The 25494-nt window shown below is 40.3% G+C and overlaps 10 non-coding genes across 10 annotated transcripts; all 10 read right to left on the bottom strand.

Moving 5' to 3' along the window:
• Nucleotides 1-9552: 9552 nt before the first annotated feature.
• LOC135039883 (U1 spliceosomal RNA) lies at nucleotides 9553-9716 on the bottom strand. The gene has a single exon (XR_010233857.1). It is a non-coding gene; the product is annotated as a U1 spliceosomal RNA (small nuclear RNA).
• Nucleotides 9717-9867: 151 nt separating this feature from the next.
• Nucleotides 9868-10031, bottom strand: LOC135039985 (U1 spliceosomal RNA). Its single transcript, XR_010233951.1, has one exon. It is a non-coding gene; the product is annotated as a U1 spliceosomal RNA (small nuclear RNA).
• A 674-nt stretch (nucleotides 10032-10705) lies between these two features.
• Nucleotides 10706-10868, bottom strand: LOC135039914 (U1 spliceosomal RNA). Its single transcript, XR_010233886.1, has one exon. It is a non-coding gene; the product is annotated as a U1 spliceosomal RNA (small nuclear RNA).
• A 152-nt stretch (nucleotides 10869-11020) lies between these two features.
• LOC135039976 (U1 spliceosomal RNA) lies at nucleotides 11021-11184 on the bottom strand. The gene has a single exon (XR_010233942.1). It is a non-coding gene; the product is annotated as a U1 spliceosomal RNA (small nuclear RNA).
• Nucleotides 11185-22177: 10993 nt separating this feature from the next.
• LOC135039882 (U1 spliceosomal RNA) lies at nucleotides 22178-22341 on the bottom strand. Its single transcript, XR_010233856.1, has one exon. It is a non-coding gene; the product is annotated as a U1 spliceosomal RNA (small nuclear RNA).
• A 150-nt stretch (nucleotides 22342-22491) lies between these two features.
• On the bottom strand, nucleotides 22492-22655 carry LOC135039996 (U1 spliceosomal RNA). The gene has a single exon (XR_010233961.1). It is a non-coding gene; the product is annotated as a U1 spliceosomal RNA (small nuclear RNA).
• Nucleotides 22656-23329: 674 nt separating this feature from the next.
• LOC135039913 (U1 spliceosomal RNA) lies at nucleotides 23330-23492 on the bottom strand. The gene has a single exon (XR_010233885.1). It is a non-coding gene; the product is annotated as a U1 spliceosomal RNA (small nuclear RNA).
• Nucleotides 23493-23644: 152 nt separating this feature from the next.
• Nucleotides 23645-23808, bottom strand: LOC135039972 (U1 spliceosomal RNA). Its single transcript, XR_010233938.1, has one exon. It is a non-coding gene; the product is annotated as a U1 spliceosomal RNA (small nuclear RNA).
• A 674-nt stretch (nucleotides 23809-24482) lies between these two features.
• LOC135039912 (U1 spliceosomal RNA) lies at nucleotides 24483-24645 on the bottom strand. The gene has a single exon (XR_010233884.1). It is a non-coding gene; the product is annotated as a U1 spliceosomal RNA (small nuclear RNA).
• Nucleotides 24646-24797: 152 nt separating this feature from the next.
• Nucleotides 24798-24961, bottom strand: LOC135039916 (U1 spliceosomal RNA). The gene has a single exon (XR_010233888.1). It is a non-coding gene; the product is annotated as a U1 spliceosomal RNA (small nuclear RNA).
• Between the last annotated feature and the right edge of the window lie 533 nt (nucleotides 24962-25494).

Raw genomic sequence — 25494 nt, 5'->3', positions numbered from 1 at the left:
AAGATGATTTTAATATATCACTTGTACATTTTGTATTGCTCTTCTGGTGACAATGTAGTTTGTTTTTGTCAATTACCATTTTAATAATCGGGTAAAGAAAATTAAGTGGATTTTTGAAAGAAAACAATACTGTCAATATACTATTAAAACAAATTAAAATGGTAAAAGTTATTGTACTTTAAGTAAAAATAAAAGAGCAAAAATATCAATACCAGTTTTGGATTACTTTAATTAACAAAAAAAATGCATATAGCAGAGGATAGTTTCAATCTGCCTACCTCTGGGTTATGGACCCAGCATGCTTCCATTACAGTCCTCTGCTGCACATGTAAGTGCAAGAGATCCTGAAGCACTCACTCATCATGGGAAAGTACCAATGTGTTTCTTCATTGGTTGATGGAAGAAACATCTTACAAAAACTCTCCACATTATTGACTTTTTAAAATGTTTCTAGGAATCGTTCTAGATGAATGCTTATTAGCCTTTGTCAGTATGGACTTTTGCAAAGTGTTGCTGTGGCGCAATCAGTTACTGTGTAAGGCTATTAACCAAAAGGTTGGTGGTTCAATCCCACCCAGGGATGTAATTGACCTTGTTATCAGATTTTGGTGATCTTTATGTAGACAAGTCAAAATTTCGAAAACCCCTGTTATGGTGTAGGGTACCTGGCCTTCTCTGATGTAATCAGAGTTAGATTTGATTCAGTGATTTTATAAAAACAGCTAGGAAGCACAATTTAGCAGTGGGTTGCAGAGAAAAAGAAATATGCTGGCAAAAAAATCCAATTGAGTGATTAAATAGCTCTTCATTTTCTGGCTTTATTTTTATGCTAACAAATTTGTTCTCTGAAAAGTGTCCACAAAGCCAAGTATCTGATTAACATCTTTGTAGGGATGGTTTTTCACCTATTACTAAATTAAACTTGCTTCATTGGAAAGGCAGCAAGATGCATCCTCATTTCAATATCTACTGAAATAATACAGGTTGACACCAGGAAACATTAACGCCACTGCATCCTTGCTGCTTTCTCATGTGGAAGTCTGTTTAATGTGAAAACAAGGTGATATCTAATTAGCACACAGGTAAGGAATTAAGAAAATCTTTATTTAAGGGTAAGATGTTTCTCACAAAATCGTTGCCCCAATGCATCATTGAAATTCAAGCTGGAAAGATGATTTTAATATATCACTTGTACATTTTGTATTGCTCTTCTGGTGACAATGTAGTTTGTTTTTGTCAATTACCATTTTAATAATCGGGTAAAGAAAATTAAGTGGATTTTTGAAAGAAAACAATACTGTCAATATACTATTAAAACAAATTAAAATGGTAAAAGTTATTGTACTTTAAGTAAAAATAAAAGAGCAAAAATATCAATACCAGTTTTGGATTACTTTAATTAACAAAAAAAATGCATATAGCAGAGGATAGTTTCAATCTGCCTACCTCTGGGTTATGGACCCAGCATGCTTCCATTACAGTCCTCTGCTGCACATGTAAGTGCAAGAGATCCTGAAGCACTCACTCATCATGGGAAAGTACCAATGTGTTTCTTCATTGGTTGATGGAAGAAACATCTTACAAAAACTCTCCACATTATTGACTTTTTAAAATGTTTCTAGGAATCGTTCTAGATGAATGCTTATTAGCCTTTGTCAGTATGGACTTTTGCAAAGTGTTGCTGTGGCGCAATCAGTTACTGTGTAAGGCTATTAACCAAAAGGTTGGTGGTTCAATCCCACCCAGGGATGTAATTGACCTTGTTATCAGATTTTGGTGATCTTTATGTAGACAAGTCAAAATTTCGAAAACCCCTGTTATGGTGTAGGGTACCTGGCCTTCTCTGATGTAATCAGAGTTAGATTTGATTCAGTGATTTTATAAAAACAGCTAGGAAGCACAATTTAGCAGTGGGTTGCAGAGAAAAAGAAATATGCTGGCAAAAAAATCCAATTGAGTGATTAAATAGCTCTTCATTTTCTGGCTTTATTTTTATGCTAACAAATTTGTTCTCTGAAAAGTGTCCACAAAGCCAAGTATCTGATTAACATCTTTGTAGGGATGGTTTTTCACCTATTACTAAATTAAACTTGCTTCATTGGAAAGGCAGCAAGATGCATCCTCATTTCAATATCTACTGAAATAATACAGGTTGACACCAGGAAACATTAACGCCACTGCATCCTTGCTGCTTTCTCATGTGGAAGTCTGTTTAATGTGAAAACAAGGTGATATCTAATTAGCACACAGGTAAGGAATTAAGAAAATCTTTATTTAAGGGTGAAGATGTTTCTCACAAAATCGTTGCCCCAATGCATCATTGAAATTCAAGCTGGAAAGATGATTTTAATATATCATTTGTACATTTTGTATTGCTCTTCTGGTGACAATGTAGTTTGTTTTTGTCAATTACCATTTTAATAATCGGGTAAAGAAAATTAATTGGATTTTTGAAAGAAAACAATACTGTCAATATACTATTAAAACAAATTAAAATGGTAAAAGTTATTGTACTTTAAGTAAAAATAAAAGAGCAAAAATATCAATCCCAGTTTTGGATTACTTTAATTAACAAAAAAAATGCATATAGCAGAGGATAGTTTCAATCTGCCTACCTCTGGGTTATGGACCCAGCATGCTTCCATTACAGTACTCTGCTGCACATGTAAGTGCAAGAGATCCTGAAGCACTCACTCATCATGGGAAAGTACCAATGTGTTTCTTCATTGGTTGATGGAAGAAACATCTTACAAAAACTCTCCACATTATTGACTTTTTAAAATGTTTCTAGGAATCGTTCTAGATGAATGCTTATTAGCCTTTGTCAGTATGGACTTTCGCAAAGTGTTGCTGTGGCGCAATCAGTTACTGTGTAAGACTATTAACCAAAAGGTTGGTGGTTCAATCCCACCCAGGGACGTAATTGACCTTGTTATCAGATTTTGGTGATCTTTATGTAGACAAGTCAAAATTTCAAACCCCCTCTTATGGTGTAGGGTACCTGGCCTTCTCTGATGTAATCAGAGTTAGATTTGATTCAGTGATTTTATAAAAACAGCTAGGAAGCACAATTTAGCAGTGGTTTGCAGAGAAAAAGAAATATGCTGGCAAAAAAATCCAATTGAGTGATTAAACAGCTCTTCATTTTCTGGCTTTATTTTTATGCTAACAAATTTGTTCTCTGAAAAGTGTCCACAAAGCCAAGTTTCTGATTAACACCTTTGTAGGGATGGTTTTTCACCTATTACTAAATTAAACTTGCTTCATTGGAAAGGCAGCAAGATGCATCCTCATTTGAATATCTACTGAAATAATACAGGTTGACACCAGGAAACATTAACGCCACTGCATCCTTGCTGCTTTCTCATGTGGAAGTCTGTTTAATGTGAAAACAAGGTGATATCTAATTAGCACACAGGTAAGGAATTAAGAAAATCTTTATTTAAGGGTGAAGATGTTTCTCACAAAATCGTTGCCCCAATGCATCATTGAAATTCAAGCTGGAAAGATGATTTTAATATAACACTTGTACATTTTGTATTGCTCTTCTGGTGACAATGTAGTTTGTTTTTGTCAATTACCATTTTAATAATCGGGTAAAGAAAATTAAGTGGATTTTTGAAAGAAAACAATACTGTCAATATACTATTAAAACAAATGAAAATGGTAAAAGTTATTGTACTTTAAGTAAAAATAAAAGAGCAAAAATATCAATCCCAGTTTTGGATTACTTTAATTAACAAAAAAAAACGCATATAGCAGAGGATAGTTTCAATCTGCCTACCACTGGGCTATGGACCCAGCATGCTTCCATTACAGTACTCTGCTGCACATGTAATTGCAAGAGATCCTGAAGTACTTACTCATCATGGGAAAGTACCAATGTGTTTCTTCATTGGTTGATGGAAGAAACATCTTACAAAAACTCTCCAGATTATTGACTATTTAAAGTTTTTCTAGGAAACGTTCTAGATGAATGCTTATTAGCCTTTGTCAGTATGTACTTTTGCAAAGTGTCGCTGTGGCGCAATCAGTTAGTGTGTACGGCTATTAACCAAAAGGTTGGTGGTTCAATCCCACCCAGGGATGTAATTGACCTTGTTATCAGATTTTGGTGATCTTTAAGTAGACAAGTCAAAATTTCAAAAACCCCTGTTATGGTGTAGGGTACCTGGCCTTCTCTGATGTAATCAGAGTTAGATTTGATTCAGTGATTTTATAAAAACAGCTAGGAAGCACAATTTAGCAGTGGTTTGCAGAGAAAAAGAAATATGCTGGCAAAAAAATCCAATTGAGTGATTAAATAGCTCTTCATTTTCTGGCTTTATTTTTATGCTAACAAATTTGTTCTCTGAAAAGTGTCCACAAAGCCAAGTATCTGATTAACATCTTTGTAGGGATGGTTTTTCACCTATTACTAAATTAAACTTGCTTCATTGGAAAGGCAGCAAGATGCATCCTCATTTCAATATCTACTGAAATAATACAGGTTGACACCAGGAAACATTAACGCCACTGCATCCTTGCTGCTTTCTCATGTGGAAGTCTGTTTAATGTGAAAACAAGGTGATATCTAATTAGCACACAGGTAAGGAATTAAGAAAATCTTTATTTAAGGGTGAAGATGTTTCTCACAAAATCGTTGCCCCAATGCATCATTGAAATTCAAGCTGGAAAGATGATTTTAATATATCATTTGTACATTTTGTATTGCTCTTCTGGTGACAATGTAGTTTGTTTTTGTCAATTACCATTTTAATAATCGGGTAAAGAAAATTAATTGGATTTTTGAAAGAAAACAATACTGTCAATATACTATTAAAACAAATTAAAATGGTAAAAGTTATTGTACTTTAAGTAAAAATAAAAGAGCAAAAATATCAATCCCAGTTTTGGATTACTTTAATTAACAAAAAAAAATGCATATAGCAGAGGATAGTTTCAATCTGCCTACCTCTGGGTTATGGACCCAGCATGCTTCCATTACAGTACTCTGCTGCACATGTAAGTGCAAGAGATCCTGAAGCACTCACTCATCATGGGAAAGTACCAATGTGTTTCTTCATTGGTTGATGGAAGAAACATCTTACAAAAACTCTCCACATTATTGACTTTTTAAAATGTTTCTAGGAATCGTTCTAGATGAATGCTTATTAGCCTTTGTCAGTAAGGACTTTTGCAAAGTGTTGCTGTGGCGCAATCAGTTACTGTGTAAGGCTATTAACCAAAAGGTTGGTGGTTCAATCCCACCCAGGGACGTAATTGACCTTGTTATCAGATTTTGGTGATCTTTATGTAGACAAGTCAAAATTTCAAACCCCCTCTTATGGTGTAGGGTACCTGGCCTTCTCTGATGTAATCAGAGTTAGATTTGATTCAGTGATTTTATAAAAACAGCTAGGAAGCACAATTTAGCAGTGGGTTGCAGAGAAAAAGAAATATGCTGGCAAAAAAATCCAATTGAGTGATTAAACAGCTCTTCATTTTCTGGCTTTATTTTTATGCTAACAAATTTGTTCTCTGAAAAGTGTCCACAAAGCCAAGTTTCTGATTAACACCTTTGTAGGGATGGTTTTTCACCTATTACTAAATTAAACTTGCTTCATTGGAAAGGCAGCAAGATGCATCCTCATTTGAATATCTACTGAAATAATACAGGTTGACACCAGGAAACATTAACGCCACTGCATCCTTGCTGCTTTCTCATGTGGAAGTCTGTTTAATGTGAAAACAAGGTGATATCTAATTAGCACACAGGTAAGGAATTAAGAAAATCTTTATTTAAGGGTGAAGATGTTTCTCACAAAATCGTTGCCCCAATGCATCATTGAAATTCAAGCTGGAAAGATGATTTTAATATATCACTTGTACATTTTGTATTGCTCTTCTGGTGACAATGTAGTTTGTTTTTGTCAATTACCATTTTAATAATCGGGTAAAGAAAATTAAGTGGATTTTTGAAAGAAAACAATACTGTCAATATACTATTAAAACAAATGAAAATGGTAAAAGTTATTGTACTTTAAGTAAAAATAAAAGAGCAAAAATATCAATCCCAGTTTTGGATTACTTTAATTAACAAAAAAAAACGCATATAGCAGAGGATAGTTTCAATCTGCCTACCTCTGGGCTATGGACCCAGCATGCTTCCATTACAGTACTCTGCTGCACATGTAATTGCAAGAGATCCTGAAGTACTCACTCATCATGGGAAAGTACCAATGTGTTTCTTCATTGGTTGATGGAAGAAACATCTTACAAAAACTCTCCAGATTATTGACTAAAGTTTTTCTAGGAAACGTTCTAGATGAATGCTTATTAGCCTTTGTCAGTATGTACTTTTGCAAAGTGTCGCTGTGGCGCAATCAGTTAGTGTGTAAGGCTATTAACCAAAAGGTTGGTGGTTCAATCCCACCCAGGGATGTAATTGACCTTGTTATCAGATTTTGGTGATCTTTAAGTAGACAAGTCAAAATTTCAAAAACCCCTGTTATGGTGTAGGGTACCTGGCCTTCTCTGATGTAATCAGAGTTAGATTTGATTCAGTGATTTTATAAAAACAGCTAGGAAGCACAATTTAGCAGTGGTTTGCAGAGAAAAAGAAATATGCTGGCAAAAAAATCCAATTGAGTGATTAAACAGCTCTTCATTTTCTGGCTTTATTTTTATGCTAACAAATTTGTTCTCTGAAAAGTGTCCACAAAGCCAAGTATCTGATTAACATCTTTGTAGGGATGGTTTTTCACCTATTACTAAATTAAACTTGCTTCATTGGAAAGGCAGCAAGATGCATCCTCATTTCAATATCTACTGAAATAATACAGGTTGACACCAGGAAACATTAACGCCACTGCATCCTTGCTGCTTTCTCATGTGGAAGTCTGTTTAATGTGAAAACAAGGTGATATCTAATTAGCACACAGGTAAGGAATTAAGAAAATCTTTATTTAAGGGTGAAGATGTTTCTCACAAAATCATTGCCCCAATGCATCATTGAAATTCAAGCTGGAAAGATGATTTTAATATATCACTTGTACATTTTGTATTGCTCTTCTGGTGACAATGTAGTTTGTTTTTGTCAATTACCATTTTAATAATAGGGTAAAGAAAATTAAGTGGATTTTTGAAAGAAAACAATACTGTCAATATACTATTAAAACAAATTAAAATGGTAAAAGTTATTGTACTTTAAGTAAAAATAAAAGAGCAAAAATATCAATCCCAGTTTTGGATTACTTTAATTAACAAAAAAAAAATGCATATAGCAGAGGATAGTTTCAATCTGCCTACCTCTGGGTTAAGGGGCCCAGCATGCTTCCATTGCAGTACTCTGCTGCACATGTAAGTGCAAGAGATCCTGAAGCACTCACTCATCATGGGAAAGTACCAATGCGTTTCTTCATTGGTTGATGGAAGAAACATCTTACAAAAACTCTCCAGATTATTGACTTTTTAAAGTTTTCTAGGAAACGTTCTAGATGAATGCTTATTAGCCTTTGTCAGTATGTACTTTTGCAAAGTGTCTCTGTGGTGTAATCGGTTAGTGTGTTTGGTTATTAACCAAAGGGTTGGTGGTTCAATCCCACCCAGGGATGTTATTGACCTTGTCATCAGATTTTGGTGATCTTTAAGTAGACAAGTCAAAATTTCAAACCCCCTCTTATGGTGTAGGGTACCTGGCCTACTCTGATGTAATCAGAGTTAGATTTAATTAAGTGATTTTATCAAAAAACAGCTAGGAAGCACAATTTAGCAGTGGTTTGCAGAGAAAATGAAATATGCTGGCAGAAAAATCCAATTGAGTGATTAAACAGCTCTTCATTTTCTGGCTTTATTTTTATGCTAACTAATTTGTTCTCTGAAAAGTGTCCACAAAGCCAAGTATCGGATTAACATCTTTGTAGGGATGGTTTTTCACCTATTACTAAATTAAACTTGCTTCATTGGAAAGGCAGCAAGATGCATCCTCATTTCAATATCTACTGAAATAATACAGGTTGACACCAGGAAACATTAACGCCACTGCATCCTTGCTGCTTTCTCATGTGGAAGTCTGTTTAATGTGAAAACAAGGTGATATCTAATTAGCACACAGGTAAGGAATTAAGAAAATCTTTATTTAAGGGTAAGATGTTTCTCACAAAATCATTGCCCCAATGCATCATTGAAATTCAAGCTGGAAAGATGATTTTAATATATCACTTGTACATTTTGTATTGCTCTTCTGGTGACAATGTAGTTTGTTTTTGTCAATTACCATTTTAATAATCGGGTAAAGAAAATTAATTGGATTTTTGAAAGAAAACAATACTGTCTATATACTATTAAAACAAATTAAAAAGGTAAAAGTTATTGTACTTTAAGTAAAATAAAAAGAGCAAAAATATCAATCCCAGTTTTGGATTACTTTAATTAACAAAAAAAATGCATATAGCAGAGGATAATTTCAATCTGCCTACCTCTGGGTTATGGACCCAGCATGCTTCCATTACAGTACTCTGCTGCACATGTAAGTGCAAGAGATCCTGAAGCACTCACTCATCATGGGAAAGTACCAATGTGTTTCTTCATTGGTTGATGGAAGAAACATCTTACAAAAACTCTCCAGATTATTGACTATTTAAAGTTTTTCTAGGAAACGTTCTAGATGAATGCTTATTAGCCTTTGTCAGTATGTACTTTCACAAAGTGTCGCTGTAGCGCAATCAGTTAGTGTGTACGGCTATTAACCAAAAAGTTGGTGGTTCAATCCCACCCAGGGACGTAATTGACCTTGTGATCAGATTTTGGTGATATTTAAGTAGACAAGTCAAAATTTCAAACCCTCTCTTATGGTGTAGGGTACCTGGCCTACTCTGATGTAATCAGTTAGATTTGATTAAGTGATTTTATGAAAAAAACAGCTAGGAAGCACAATTTAGCAGTGGGTTGCAGAGAAAAAGAAATATGCTGGCAGAAAAATCCAATTGAGTGATTAAACAGCTCTTCATTTTCTGGCTTTATTTTTATGCTAACAAATTTGTTCTCTGAAAAGAGTCCACAAAGCCAAGTATCTGATTAACACCTTTGTAGGGATGGTTTTTCACCTATTACTAAATTAAACTTGCTTCATTGGAAAGGCAGCAAGTGATGTCATCCAAGCAGTGGGTCAAAGTTGGCTTCATCCCTCGTCTGCTTATGAAAAGAGAAAAGGGATATGCAGGGCATGGCGGCCTTTTGCGACGCTTGGATGACCCCTAGTTCGCATTAAACACCCCCACCCTCCTTCGGTGTGGGGCTCATGTTGGCCATGCCCCAGCCCCTAAAGCATTCAAGCTGATTTCTTGCAGCAGCTGGGTACTGTAACAGCTCCAGAGCTGCTCTGTAAGGCAAGTAAAAGGGTGTGGGCCCTGCAGCACTACCTGTAGTTTGCATTGTGCATTGGAAGGCACAAAGTAAGCAGACGGGAGGAGAAGTCAGGATAGTGCACAAGGTTATAGAAGGGATGGGCTCAAGAAAAGAGAAGTGGAAACAGACAGCATACTAGGCTGGAGAGAGACCTGAGACAAAGAGATCTGAATTATACGAGAGCCGTCCAGGGGAAACACAAATTATGCAGTCAAGTTTCCCACATTTGGGGAAATCGCAAGGGGCAGCACACCCAGAGTGCAATGGGTGAGCCTTGCCCTGGGAGAAGCACCTTCATGATCATAGTATCTCACCTGGCAGGTTAGTAGGAGTTGGGCTAGAGCTGGGGAGGGTCGCTGCTCGGGCACTACCTTTCAAGTGAAGGAGATCCAACTGAGGCAGCACAAGGGAACTCTCGAAAGAAGAACAAGGCTAGAGGAAGATCTGAGACAAAGAAATCTGACTTTTACCAGAGCTGACCAGAGGAAAGCACAAACACAGTCCACCACTACCACAAATAATGCAGTCGAGTTTCCCACATTTGGGGAAATCACAGGGGTCAGCATACCCAGAATGCAATGAATGAACCTCACCCTGGGAGAACAATCTTCATGACAATAGTATCTCCTATGCAAAATAAGTATGATTTGGGATAGGGCTGGGGAGGGCCGTTGCTCAGGCACATCTCTGTCAAGTAAAGGAGATTCAACTGAGGCAGCACAAGGGAACTCTCATCTGGGGACAACAACTGCAGGGAGAACACATATTTTCAGATGAACATGGGGTGGCAGAAGGCTGCCTAATACTGAAGCACCCCCAAACAACAAACCAAATGCAACAACTAGTGCAAGCATTCCTGGGGGATGGCCTGCAGCAGATGGATTTGAATATGGTGATGTCATCCAAGCAGTGGGTCAAAGTTGGCTTCAACCCTCGTCTGCATATGAAAAGAGAAAAGGAGCGTGCAGGGCATGGAGGCCTTTTGTGGTGCTTGGATGACCCCTAGTTCGCATTAAGCACCCCCACCCTCCTTCGGTGTGGGGCTCATGTTGGCCATTCCCCAGCCCCTGAAGCATTCAAGCTGATTTCTTGCAGCAGCTGGGCACTGTAACAGCTCCAGAGCTGCTCTGTAAAGCAAGTAAAAGGGTGTGGGCCCTGCAGCACTACCCGTAGTTTGCATTGTGCATTGGGAGGCACAAAGTAAGCAGACGGGAGGAGAAGTCAGGATAGTGCACAAGGGTATAGAAGGGAGGGGCTCAAGAAAAAAGAAGTGGAACCAGACAGCAAACTAGGCTGGAGAGAGACCTGAGACAAAGAGATCTGAATTACATGAGAGCCGACCAGGGAAAACTCAAATTATGCAGTCAAGTTTCCCACATTTGGGGAAATCGCAGGGGCAGCACACCCAGAGTGCAATGGGTGAGCCTTGCCCTGGGAGAAGCAACTTCATGATCATAGTATCTCACCTGGCAGGTAAGTAGGAGTTGGGCTAGAGCTGGGGAGGGTCGCTGCTCGGGCACCCCCCTGTCAAGTGAAGGAGATCCAACTGAGGCAGCACAAGGGAACTCTCGAAAGAAGACAAAGGCTAGAGGAAGATCTGAGACAAAGAAATCTGACTTTTACCAGAGCTGACCAGAGGAAAGCACAAACACAGTCCCCCACTACCACAAATAATGCAGTCGAGTTTCCCACATTTGGGGAAATCACAGGGGTCAGCATACCCAGAATGCAATGAATGAACCTAACCCTGGGAGAACAATCTTCATGACCATGGTATCTCCTATGCAAAATAAGTATGATTTGGGATAGGGCTGGGGAGGGCCGTTGCTCAGGCACATCTCTGTCAAGTAAGTTGCATTTGATTTGTTGTTTGGGGGTGCTTCAGTATTAGGCAGCCTTCTGCCCTACCATGTTCATCTGAAAATATGTGTTCTCCCTGCAGTTGTTGTCCCCAGATGAGAGTTCCCTTGTGCTGCCTCAGTTGAATCTCCTTTTGGAGAAGACCTCAATAAGATTGTAGCTGATCTGGCTACTGCTAAAACAGCTTGCCTACCTAGTATGACTCCTACCACGCAGAAGGCTAAAAGTACTTTTCTTGGCCCTTTCATCCTCCAGGTAAAGCGTACCCAAGGTCAGGCATACCCAAAGCAAGCTCATGTTTCCAGACCTGCCAAGCCCAGACTGAAGCAATCCTGGGCTGCCCATCAGCCTGCTTCCAAAACGGACAAGCCTGCCGCATGACGGTGCAGGCCTCCCTCTGGGGGATCCCAGGGTGGGGGGCCCGACTTCTAGGTTTGGCAAAGAAAGGTATAATTCTAAGCTAGAGAATTCTGTTTGGAGCTCACCTTGTACTTTGTGAAGAAATAATCAGCATTGTGGCTGAGCAGATACATGTAGTGTGTGGCTGCAAACTGCATGGATCTGCTGCGTTGTAATGCTGATTCTTTTTTTTTGCAAAGTACCAATAGCTTCATATAATGTTCACAATTTTTATGCAGGATCAAATAGCTCAATAGGTAGGGTGTTTGATTAGAATTCAACAGGTTATAGGTTTGAATCCTGGGTATGGTAGTTTGAGATGTGTTATTTAATAAAGTATGTTGTTCTGACTGCCGGCATCCTATCACCTGGGATATCATACTAAATAAATGGAGTTGAGAAAATTTTTTTTTTTTTTTTTAACTAGGGACAATTTCCAGATACTTCTCTTTATAACTGAGATTGCCCCCTGGAACTTCACATCAGTTGACAACTATGCATGAGTGGGCAGTGCTTGCCCTGGATCTGTCCACCCATTTATGTGCCGCCATAAAATAAAGCATGACTAACAGTTATCCTGGGCGTACACTACACAATTATCTGTCAGGCTATCTATCCAGTCTGGATGGATGGAATGAAAATCTGGTAATGTATAGGAGCAAATGTCAATTAACCATTTGCTCCCAAACACTAGAAAAGTGGTCAAAAATGGTCATTACACAAATTGGTTAAACCCAAAATTTAACCAATTTGTTTAGGGGACCATTTTTGTCCATTTTTTAGTGTTTGAGAGTAAATCGTTGATGGTCATTTGCTCACATAGATAACCGGATTTCTATTCCAACCAGCCAGTGTTGGAGAGATGGTCTGCCAGATTACATAATGCATACCAGAGCCATAACTAGACTTTTTGGTGCCCTGTGACAGAGAATTATATGCCCTCCCCCCCATTTTTGCAATATGGACAAAAGGCGCATGCCTTGTGGGGAAGGGGCATAACAAGATTGGTCTCAGAGAAAGCACATGAGATATGAAGATATATCTAGTATACTTGACACTCAATGGTTTGTGGTATTGCAGGGGTGCCCTCCTTAAATGCATATACAGTCACACATGGCATGTTTGTGTAAATGGCATATCAGCAGTCAGCACTAACTGGTGACATGCTATTTGTACAAGTAAGCCATGTGTGACTAATATATAAACATACTTTATTAAATAACACCTCAAACTATCATACCCAGGATTCAAACCTATAACCTGTTAAATTCTAATCAAACACCCTACCCATTGAGCTACTTGATCCTGCATCTATTCTAACCTCCAAAAACAGATTCAGTTGCATTTTCCAGCGTGTTTTGTTTGCGCCTTTGCAAATGTCTTACATCGACAAACTTATTTAGTACTATTTTGCAAATAGGGTTACATTGTCGCAACATTGTGTTCCCTAATTGCTTGATTTTTTAAATGCAAAAATTGATAAAGACACCTGATAATTGCTCTGTGGAGTCTTCTTTTGTGTCTACTTCTTATCTACATTTAATTCCCTACCTATAATCAAGGCATTTTTAAATGCTGGGTGCTGCCAGGACGTGAGGCCTACCTAGTCTTTAGATCTGAATTTGAATGTACTTGTGAACTAACTTAATTTCCTACTTCTAAACTCATTCCTAAATTCACTACTTACATTAATCCTGTAGTTGGGCATTTTGAGCCTTCAATTGTGGGCATTGTTTTGTGTCCAGACCAGCAGCTGGTGGTGTGCATTTGCTGGAAAGGCATCGAAGACCTCCGATATGCTGCATCTCCTGATGTGTGTCTGCCTCAAGTGGCTGTCAGCAAATGCATGCTAGACACCCCATTCCAAGCTGATTGTGACATCACGGAACATGCATCATAGAACAGGCATGCTAGAACATGGGTCTTCAACCTGCGACCCTCCAGCTGCTGTGGAACTACATATCCCAGCATGCCCTGCCTCAGTTTTAGCATACCTTAATAGCAAAACTGTGGCAGGGCATGCTGGGATGTGTAGTTTCACAGCAGCTGGAGGGCCACAGGATGAAGACCCATGTGCTAGAACCAAACCGCAGGTACATTGAATGCTAGCAAGCTGAATGTTTAAATCCTTTTTGTTCCGCAGCATTCCAATGCGGAAGATTCCATGGAACCAGAGATTATTCCATTGAGAAGGACATGCTGCCTGGATGACTGCACTGTGCAAATTAAATCACGGAGCCAGTTGGCTTGTGGGTGGCTCTGGTGACTGGGTGGTTGGGTGGGCGGTGTGTCGGAGGTGGAGCACATGCAAATGAATGTGTATCATCCAGCTAGTGAGAGAGAAAACTCATGCAGGAGTGTGCCTGCTTGTCAGTGAGTTATGCACCTTGCCAGACGTCAAATCTACATGGAGCAACTGGAGGGGACAAGAGCAGGTTTGGAAAATATAGACAGAAGAGCATATATGCTGGCGCATTCTCCATGATTGTGTCAGCTTATGTTTTGGTGCACTGCACTTTCCTCCACTAAGTTTTAGCCATTTTGTTTAAACGCAAGTGTAGTTGCTTCTCGCTCTTTTGGCTGTGATATTGTATTGTGGTTGAAGAGTCTGCTGGAGGGATTGTTTTCTTCATTGGCGAGAGACTGAAGATATTCCAGGATGGAAGGCTTGGGAACACTATCCGTTTTTCAGTTGTGGAAGAGTTGAAAGACCGGATTGGACTACATTCTATAGTAAAGGGTATCTTTGTATTTATTAATCCTCCCTTTATATGTGTCTGTCTTTCAATAAAGCTTTGGGCTTGTGATTCCGTCACCCTCTTACACTCCACACCCATAGCCTTATTAACTATTGTATTGTTTAAATGTATAGTGCAGTTCATGATTTATAGTGTAGGCTGACCTGTGCTGTAGTTCTTGAACTGTACTATACCGACAGCATTTGTATTGTGTTTTGGCTGTGCTGCAACACAGTACTTATGTGTGTAATGTTTATGTATGTTTTTTTGCTTCTTTATGTCAATAAAGACTGCTTTTTCAATCCAATATCTGAAAACAATCAATGTTTATCTTTGATGGCAATAGAAGTGGTATGATATTTGCTGCTTTTGAAAGGCAATATCTGATATGTCCCCTATCTGGGAACCATATATTAAATGGCTTTTCAGAAAAGGGAGATGGGAGAAGAGCTTTCAGTACTTGTAGGACCGATGCACATTTCCTATTCTAGCCTCCAAAAACAGATTCAGTTGCATTTTCCAGCGTGTTTTGGATGCGCCTTTGCAAATGTCTTACATCGACAAACTTATTTAGTACTATTTTGCAAATAGGGTTACATTGTTGCAACATTGTGTTCCCTAATTGCTTGATTTTTTAAATGCAACAATTGATAAAAACACCTGATAACTGCTCTGCGGAGTCTTATTTTGTGTCTACTTCTTATCTACATTTAATTCCGTACCTCTAATCAAGGCATTTTTAAATGCTGGCGGCTGCCAGGACGTGAGGCCTACCTAGACTTTAGATCTGAATTTGAATGTACTTGTGAACTAACTTAATTTCCTACTTCTAAATTCATTCCTAAATTCACTACTTACATGAATCCTGTAGTTGGGCATTTTGGGACTTCGATTGTGGGCATTGTTTTGTGTCCAGACCAGCAGCAGGTGGTGTGCATTTGCTGGAAAGGCATCAAAGACCTCCGATATGCTGCATCTCCTGATGTGTGTCTCCCTCAAGTGGCTGTCAGCAAATGCCTGCTAGACACCTCATTCCAAGCTGATTGTGACATCACGGAACATGCATCATAGAACAGGCATGCTAAAACATGGGTCTTCAACCTGCGACCCTCCAGCTGCTGTGGAACTACACATCCCAGCATGCCCTGCCTCAGTTTTAGCATACCTTATAGCAAAACTGTGGCAGGGCGTGCTGGGATGTGTAGTTTCACAGCAGCTGGAGGGCCACAGGATGAAGACCCATGTGCTAGAGCCAAGCCGCAGGTACATTGAATGCTAGCAAGCTGAATATTTAAATCCTTTTTGTTCCGCAGCATTCCAATGCGGAAGATTCCATGGAACCAGAGATCCTTCCATTGAGAAGGACATGCTGCCTGGATGACTACACTGTGCAAATTAAATCACGGAGCCAGTTGGTTTGTGGGTGGCTCTGGTGACTGGGTGGTTGGGTGGGTGGTGTGTCGGAGGTGGAGCACATGCAAATGATTGTGTATCATCCAGCTAGTGAGAGTGAAAACTCATGCAGGAGTGTGCCTGCTTGTCAGTGGGTTATGCACCTTGCCAGACGTTAAATCTACATAGAGCAGCTGGAGGGGACAAGAGCATGTTTGCAAAATATAGATAGAAGAGCATATATGCTGGCGCATTCTCCATGATTGTGTCAGCTTATGTTTTGGTGCACTGCACTTTCCTCCACTAAGTTTTAGCCATTTTTGTTAAGCTCAAGTGTAGTTGCTTCTCGGCCTTTTGGCTGTGATCTTGTATTGTGGTTGAAGGGTCTGCTGGAGGGAGGGATTGCTTTCTTCATTGGCGAAAGACCAAAGATATTCCAGGATGGAAGGCTTGGGAACACTATCTGTTTTTCAGTTGTGGAAGAGCACAGAGGTCGGATTGGACTACATTCTATAGTAAAGGATGTCTTTCTATTTATTAAACCTCCCCTTATATGTGTCAGTCTTTCAATAAAGCTTCGGGCTTGTGATTCCCTCACCCTCTTACACTCCACACCCATAGCCTTATTAACTGTTGTATTATTGTACAGTTTAAATGTATAGTGCAGTTCATGATTTATAGTGTAGGCTGGCCTGTGCTGTAGTTCTTGAACTGTACTATACCATCAGCATTTCTATTGTGTTTTGGCTGTGCCGCAACGCGGTACTTATGTGTGTAATGTTTATGTATGTTTTTTTGCTTCTTTATGTGCATCGGTCCTACAAGTAATGAAAGCTCTTCTCCCATCTCCCTTTTCTGAAAAGCCATTTAATATATGGTTCCCAGATAGGGGACATATCAGATATTGCCTTTCAAAAGCATCAAATATCATACCACTTTTATTGCCATCAAAGATAAACATTGATTGTTTTCAGATATTGGCTTGAAAAAGCAGTCTTTATTGACATAAAAAAAAAACATACATAAACATTGCACACATAAATACAGTGTTGCAGCACAGCCAAAACACAATACAAATGCTGACGGTATAGTACAGTTCAAGAACTACAGCACAGGCCAGTCTACACTATAAATCATGAACTGCACTATACATTTAAAGTATACAATAATACAACAGTTAATAAGGCTATGGGTGTGGAGTGTAAGAGGGTGAGGGATTCACAAAACCGAAGCTTTATTGTAACACAGACACATATAAGGGGAGGGTCAATAAATAGAAAGATATCCTTTACTATAGAATGTAGTCCAATCCGACCTCTGTGCTCTTCCACAACTGAAAAACAGATAGTGTTCCCAAGCCTTCCATCCTGGAATATCTTTGGTCTTTCGCCAATGAAGAAAACAATCCCTCCCTCCAGCAGACCCTTCAACCACGATACAAGATCACAGCCAAAAGGCCGAGAAGCAACTACACTTGAGCTTAACAAAAATGGCTAAAACTTAGTGGAGGAAAGTGCAGTGCACCAAAACATAAGCTGACACAATCATGGAGAATGCGCCAGCATATATGCTCTTCTATCTATATTTTGCAAACCTGCTCTTGTCCCCTCCAGCTGCTCTATGTAGATTTAACGTCTGGCAAGGTGCATAACCCACTGACAAGCAGGAACACTCCTGCATGAGTTTTCTCTCTCACTAGCTGGATGATACACAATCATTTGCATGCGCTCCACTTCCGACACACCACCCACCCAACCACCCAGTCACCAGAGCCACCCACAAGCCAACTGGCTCCGTGATTTAATTTGCACAGTGTAGTCATCCAGGCAGCATGTCCTTCTCAATGGAAGGATCTCTGGTTCCATGGAATCTTCCGCATTGGAATGCTGCGGAACAAAAAGGATTTAAATATTCAGCTTGCTAGCATTCAATGTACCTGCGGCTTGGCTCTAGCACATGGGTCTTCATCCTGTGGCCCTCCAGCTGCTGTGAAACTACACATCCCAGCATGCCCTGCCACAGTTTTGCTATTAAGGTATGCTAAAACTGAGGCAGGGCATGCTGGGATGTGTAGTTCCACAGCAGCTGGAGGGTCGCAGGTTGAAGACCCATGTTTTAGCATGCCTGTTCTATGATGCATGTTCCATGATGTCACAATCAGCTTGGAATGGGGTGTCTAGCAGGCATTTGCTGACAGCCACTTGAGGGAGACACACATCAGGAGATGCAGCATATCGGAGGTCTTCGATGCCTTTCCAGCAAATGCACACCACCTGCTGCTGGTCTGGACACAAAACAATGCCCACAATCGAAGTCCCAAAATGCCCAACTACAGGATTCATGTAAGTAGTGAATTTAGGAATGAATTTAGAAGTAGGAAATTAAGTTAGTTCACAAGTACATTCAAATTCAGATCTAAAGACTAAACACAAAACACAAAATAAGACTCCACAGAGCAATTATCAGGTGTCTTTATTAATTGTTGCATTTAAAAAATCAAGCAATTAGGGAGCACAATGTTGCGACAATGTAACCCTATTTGCAAAATAGTACTAAATAAGTTTGTCGATGTAAGACATTTGCAAAGGCGCAAACAAAACACGCTGGAAAATGCAACTGAATCTGTTTTTGGAGGTTAGAAAAGATGCAGGATCAAGTAGCTCCATGGGTAGGGTGTTTGATTAGAATTCAACAGGTTATAGGTTTGAATCCTGGGTATGATAGTTTGAGGTGTTATTTAATAAAGCATGTTTATATATTAGTCACACATGGCTTACTTGTACAAATGGCATGTCACCAGTTAGTGCTGACTGCTGATATGCCATTTGCACTAAAACAAATTAAAATGGTAAAAGTTATTGTACTTTAAGTAAAAATAAAAGCTAAAATATCAATCCCAGTTTTGGATTACTTTAATGAACAAAAAAAAAATGCATATAGCAAAGGATAGTTTCAATCTGCCTACCTCTGGGTTATGGACCCAGCATGCTTCCATTACAGTACTCTGCTGCACATGTAAGTGCAAGAGATCCTGAAGCACTCACTCATCATGGGAAAGTACCAATGTGTTTCTTCATTGGTTGATGGAAGAAACATCTTACAAAAACTCTCCACATTATTGACTTTTTAAAATGTTTCTAGGAATCGTTCTAGATGAATGCTTATTAGCCTTTGTCAGTATGGACTTTTACAAAGTGTTGCTGTGGCGCAATCAGTTACTGTGTAAGGCTATTAACCAAAAGGTTGGTGGTTCAATCCCACCCAGGGACGTAATTGACCTTGTTATCAGATTTTGGTGATCTTTATGTAGACAAGTGAAAATTTCAAACCCCCTCTTATGGTGTAGGGTACCTGGCCTTCTCTGATGTAATCAGAGTTAGATTTGATTCAGTGATTTTATAAAAACAGCTAGGAAGCACAATTTAGCAGTGGGTTGCAGAGAAAAAGAAATATGCTGGCAAAAAAATCCAATTGAGTGATTAAACAGCTTTTCATTTTCTGGCTTTATTTTTATGCTAACAAATTTGTTCTCTGAAAAGTGTCCACAAAGCCAAGTTTCTGATTAACACATTTGTAGGGATGGTTTTTAACCTATTACTAAATTAAACTTGCTTCATTGGAAAGGCAGCAAGATGCATCCTCATTTCAATATCTACTGAAATAATACAGGTTGACACCAGGAAACATTAACGCCACTGCATCCTTTGTGCTTTCTCATGTGGAAGTCTGTTTAATGTGAAAACAAGGTGATATCTAATTAGCACACAGGTAAGGAATTAAGAAAATCTTTATTTAAGGGTGAAGATGTTTCTCACAAAATCGTTGCCCCAATGCATCATTGAAATTCAAGCTGGAAAGATGATTTTAATATATCACTTGTACATTTTGTATTGCTCTTCTGGTGACAATGTAGTTTGTTTTTGTCAATTACCATTTTAATAATCGGGTAAAGAAAATTAAGTGGATTTTTGAAAGAAAACAATACTGTCAATATACTATTAAAACAAATGAAAATGGTAAAAGTTATTGTACTTTAAGTAAAAATAAAAGAGCAAAAATATCAATCCCAGTTTTGGATTACTTTAATTAACAAAAAAAAAACGCATATAGCAGAGGATAGTTTCAATCTGCCTACCTCTGGGCTATGGACCCAGCATGCTTCCATTACAGTACTCTGCTGCACATGTAATTGCAAGAGATCCTGAAGCACTCACTCATCATGGGAAAGTACCAATGTGTTTCTTCATTGGTTGATGGAAGAAACATCTTACAAAAACTCTCCAGATTATTGACTATTTAAAGTTTTTCTAGGAAACGTTCTAGATGAATGCTTATTAGCCTTTGTCAGTATGTACTTTTGCAAAGTGTCGCTGTGGCGCAATCAGTTAGTGTGTACAGCTATTAACCAAAAGGTTGGTGGTTCAATCCCACCCAGGGATGTAATTGACCTTGTTATCAGATTTTGGTGATCTTTAAATAGACAAGTCAAAATTTCAAAAACCCCTGTTATGGTGTAGGGTACCTGGCCTTCTCTGATGTAATCAGAGTTAGATTTGATTCAGTGATTTTATAAAAACAGCTAGGAAGCACAATTTAGCAGTGGTTTGCAGAGAAAAAGAAATATGCTGGCAAAAAAATCAAATTGAGTGATTAAACAGCTCTTCATTTTCTGGCTTTATTTTTATGCTAACAAATTTGTTCTCTGAAAAGTGTCCACAAAGCCAAGTATCTGATTAACATCTTTGTAGGGATGGTTTTTCACCTATTACTAAATTAAACTTGCTTCATTGGAAAGGCAGCAAGATGCATCCTCATTTCAATATCTACTGAAATAATACAGGTTGACACCAGGAAACATTAACGCCACTGCATCCTTGCTGCTTTCTCATGTGGAAGTCTGTTTAATGTGAAAACAAGGTGATATCTAATTAGCACACAGGTAAGGAATTAAGAAAATCTTTATTTAAGGGTGAAGATGTTTCTCACAAAATCGTTGCCCCAATGCATCATTGAAATTCAAGCTGGAAAGATGATTTTAATATATCACTTGTACATTTTGTATTGCTCTTCTGGTGACAATGTAGTTTGTTTTTGTCAATTACCATTTTAATAATAGGGTAAAGAAAATTAAGTGGATTTTTGAAAGAAAACAATACTGTCAATATACTATTAAAACAAATTAAAATGGTAAAAGTTATTGTACTTTAAGTAAAAATAAAAGAGCAAAAATATCAATCCCAGTTTTGGATTACTTTAATTAACAAAAAAAAAAATGCATATAGCAGAGGATAGTTTCAATCTGCCTACCTCTGGGTTAAGGGGCCCAGCATGCTTCCATTGCAGTACTCTGCTGCACATGTAAGTGCAAGAGATCCTGAAGCACTCACTCATCATGGGAAAGTACCAATGCGTTTCTTCATTGGTTGATGGAAGAAACATTTTACAAAAACTCTCCAGATTATTGACTTTTTAAAGTTTTCTAGGAAACGTTCTAGATGAATGCTTATTAACCTTTGTCAGTATGTACTTTTGCAAAGTGTCTCGGTGGTGCAATCGGTTAGTGTGTTTGGTTATTAACCAAAGGGTTGGTGGTTCAATCCCACCCAGGGATGTTATTGACCTTGTCATCAGATTTTGGTGATCTTTAAGTAGACAAGTCAAAATTTCAAACCCCCTCTTATGGTGTAGGGTACCTGGCCTTCTCTGATGTAATCAGAGTTAGATTTGATTAAGTGATTTTATAAAAGAACAGCTAGGAAGCACAACTTAGCAGTGGGTTGCAGAGAAAAAGAAATACGCTTGCAGAAAAATCCAATTGAGTGATTAAACAGCTCTTCATTTTCTGGCTTTATTTTTATGCTAACTAATTTGTTCTCTGAAAAGTGTCCACAAAGCCAAGTATCTGATTAACACCTTTGTAGGGATGGTTTTTCACCTATTACTAAATTAAACTTGCTTCATTGGAAAGGCAGCAAGTGATGTCATCCAAGCAGTGGGTCAAAGTTTGCTTCAACCCTCGTCTGCTTATGAAAAGAGAAAAGGGATATGCAGGGCATGGCGGCCTTTTGCGACGCTTGGATGACCCCTAGTTCGCATTAAACACCCCCACCCTCCTTCGGTGTGGGGCTCATGTTGGCCATGCCCCAGCCCCTGAAGCATTCAAGCTGATTTCTTGCAGCAGCTGGGTACTGTAACAGCTCCAGAGCTGCTCTGTAAGGCAAGTAAAAGGGTGTGGGCCCTGCAGCACTACCTGTAGTTTGCATTGTGCATTGGAAGGCACAAAGTAAGCAGACGGGAGGAGAAGTCAGGATAGTGCACAAGGTTATAGAAGGGAGGGGCTCAAGAAAAGAGAAGTGGAAACAGACAGCATACTAGGCTGGAGAGAGACCTGAGACAAAGAGATCTGAATTATACGAGAGCCGTCCAGGGGAAACACAAATTATGCAGTCAAGTTTCCCACATTTGGGGAAATCGCAAGGGGCAGCACACCCAGAGTGCAATGGGTGAGCCTTGCCCTGGGAGAAGCACCTTCATGATCATAGTATCTCACCTGGCAGGTTAGTAGGAGTTGGGCTAGAGCTGGGGAGGGTCGCTGCTCGGGCACTACCTTTCAAGTGAAGGAGATCCAACTGAGGCAGCACAAGGGAACTCTCAAAAGAAGAACAAGGCTAGAGGAAGATCTGAGACAAAGAAATCTGACTTTACCAGAGCTGACCAGAGGAAAGCACAAACACAGTCCACCACTACCACAAATAATGCAGTCGAGTTTCCCACATTTGGGGAAATCACAGGGGTCAGCATACACAGAATGCAATGAATGAACCTCACCCTGGGAAAACAATCTTCATGACAATAGTATCTCCTATGCAAAATAAGTATGATTTGGGATAGGGCTGGGGAGGGCCGCTGCTCAGGCACATCTCTGTCAAGTAAAGGAGATTCAACTGAGGCAGCACAAGGGAACTCTCATCTGGGGACAACAACTGCAGGGAGAACACATATTTTCAGATGAACATGGGGTGGCAGAAGGCTGCCTAATACTGAAGCACCCCCAAACAACAAACCAAATGCAACAACTAGTGCAAGCATTCCTGGGGGATGGCCTGCAGCAGATGGATTTGAATATGGTGATGTCATCCAAGCAGTGGGTCAAAGTTGGCTTCAACCCTTGTCTGCATATGAAAAGAGAAAAGGAGCGTGCAGGGCATGGAGGCCTTTTGTGGTGCTTGGATGACCCCTAGTTCGCATTAAGCACCCCCACCCTCCTTCGGTGTGGGGCTCATGTTGGCCATTCCCCAGCCCCTGAAGCATTCAAGCTGATTTCTTGCAGCAGCTGGGCACTGTAACAGCTCCAGAGCTGCTCTGTAAAGCAAGTAAAAGGGTGTGGGCCCTGCAGCACTACCCGTAGTTTGCATTGTGCATTGGGAGGCACAAAGTAAGCAGACGGGAGGAGAAGTCAGGATAGTGCACAAGGGTATAGAAGGGAGGGGCTCAAGAAAAAAGAAGTGGAACCAGACAGCAAACTAGGCTGGAGAGAGACCTGAGACAAAGAGATCTGAATTACATGAGAGCCGACCAGGGAAAACTCAAATTATGCAGTCAAGTTTCCCACATTTGGGGAAATCGCAGGGGCAGCACACCCAGAGTGCAATGGGTGAGCCTTGCCCTGGGAGAAGCAACTTCATGATCATAGTATCTCACCTGGCAGGTAAGTAGGAGTTGGGCTAGAGCTGGGGAGGGTCGCTGCTCGGGCACCACCCTGTCAAGTGAAGGAGATCCAACTGAGGCAGCACAAGGGAACTCTCGAAAGAAGAACAAGGCTAGAGGAAGATCTGAGACAAAGAAATCTGAATTTTACCAGAGCTGACCAGAGGAAAGCACAAATACAGTCCCCCACTACCACAAATAATGCAGTCGAGTTTCCCACATTTGGGGAAATCACAGGGGTCAGCATACCCAGAATGCAATGAATGAACCTCACCCTGGGAAAACAATCTTCATGACAATAGTATCTCCTATGCAAAATAAGTATGATTTGGGATAGGGCTGGGGAGGGCCGCTGCTCAGGCACATCTCTGTCAAGTAAAGGAGATTCAACTGAGGCAGCACAAGGGAACTCTCATCTGGGGACAACAACTGCAGGGAGAACACATATTTTCAGATGAACATGGGGTGGCAGAAGGCTGCCTAATACTGAAGCACCCCCAAACAACAAACCAAATGCAACAACTAGTGCAAGCATTCCTGGGGGATGGCCTGCAGCAGATGGATTTGAATATGGTGATGTCATCCAAGCAGTGGGTCAAAGTTGGCTTCAACCCTTGTCTGCATATGAAAAGAGAAAAGGAGCGTGCAGGGCATGGAGGCCTTTTGTGGTGCTTGGATGACCCCTAGTTCGCATTAAGCACCCCCACCCTCCTTCGGTGTGGGGCTCATGTTGGCCATTCCCCAGCCCCTGAAGCATTCAAGCTGATTTCTTGCAGCAGCTGGGCACTGTAACAGCTCCAGAGCTGCTCTGTAAAGCAAGTAAAAGGGTGTGGGCCCTGCAGCACTACCCGTAGTTTGCATTGTGCATTGGGAGGCACAAAGTAAGCAGACGGGAGGAGAAGTCAGGATAGTGCACAAGGGTATAGAAGGGAGGGGCTCAAGAAAAAAGAAGTGGAACCAGACAGCAAACTAGGCTGGAGAGAGACCTGAGACAAAGAGATCTGAATTACATGAGAGCCGACCAGGGAAAACTCAAATTATGCAGTCAAGTTTCCCACATTTGGGGAAATCGCAGGGGCAGCACACCCAGAGTGCAATGGGTGAGCCTTGCCCTGGGAGAAGCAACTTCATGATCATAGTATCTCACCTGGCAGGTAAGTAGGAGTTGGGCTAGAGCTGGGGAGGGTCGCTGCTCGGGCACCCCCCTGTCAAGTGAAGGAGATCCAACTGAGGCAGCACAAGGGAACTCTCGAAAGAAGAACAAGGCTAGAGGAAGATCTGAGACAAAGAAATCTGAATTTTACCAGAGCTGACCAGAGGAAAGCACAAATACAGTCCCCCACTACCACAAATAATGCAGTCGAGTTTCCCACATTTGGGGAAATCACAGGGGTCAGCATACCCAGAATGCAATGAATGAACCTAACCCTGGGAGAACAATCTTCATGACCATGGTATCTCCTATGCAAAATAAGTATGATTTGGGATAGGGCTGGGGAGGGCCGTTGCTCAGGCACATCTCTGTCAAGTAAGTTGCATTTGATTTGTTGTTTGGGGGTGCTTCAGTATTAGGCAGCCTTCTGCCCTACCATGTTCATCTGAAAATATGTGTTCTCCCTGCAGTTGTTGTCCCCAGATGAGAGTTCCCTTGTGCTGCCTCAGTTGAATCTCCTTTTGGAGAAGACCTCAATAAGATTGTAGCTGATCTGGCTACTGCTAAAACAGCTTGCCTACCTAGTATGACTCCTACCACGCAGAAGGCTAAAAGTACTTTTCTTGGCCCTTTCATCCTCCAGGTAAAGCGTACCCAAGGTCAGGCATACCCAAAGCAAGCTCATGTTTCCAGACCTGCCAAGCCCAGACTGAAGCAATCCTGGGCTGCCCATCAGCCTGCTTCCAAAACGGACAAGCCTGCCGCATGACGGTGCAGGCCTCCCTCTGGGGGATCCCAGGGTGGGGGGCCCGACTTCTAGGTTTGGCAAAGAAAGGTATAATTCTAAGCTAGAGAATT

The sequence above is a fragment of the Pseudophryne corroboree genome, unplaced genomic scaffold, assembly GCF_028390025.1.
Source record: "Pseudophryne corroboree isolate aPseCor3 unplaced genomic scaffold, aPseCor3.hap2 scaffold_719, whole genome shotgun sequence".
NCBI classification, from domain to species: domain Eukaryota; kingdom Metazoa; phylum Chordata; class Amphibia; order Anura; family Myobatrachidae; genus Pseudophryne; species Pseudophryne corroboree.
This window is presented reverse-complemented; position numbering and strand designations above follow the sequence as displayed.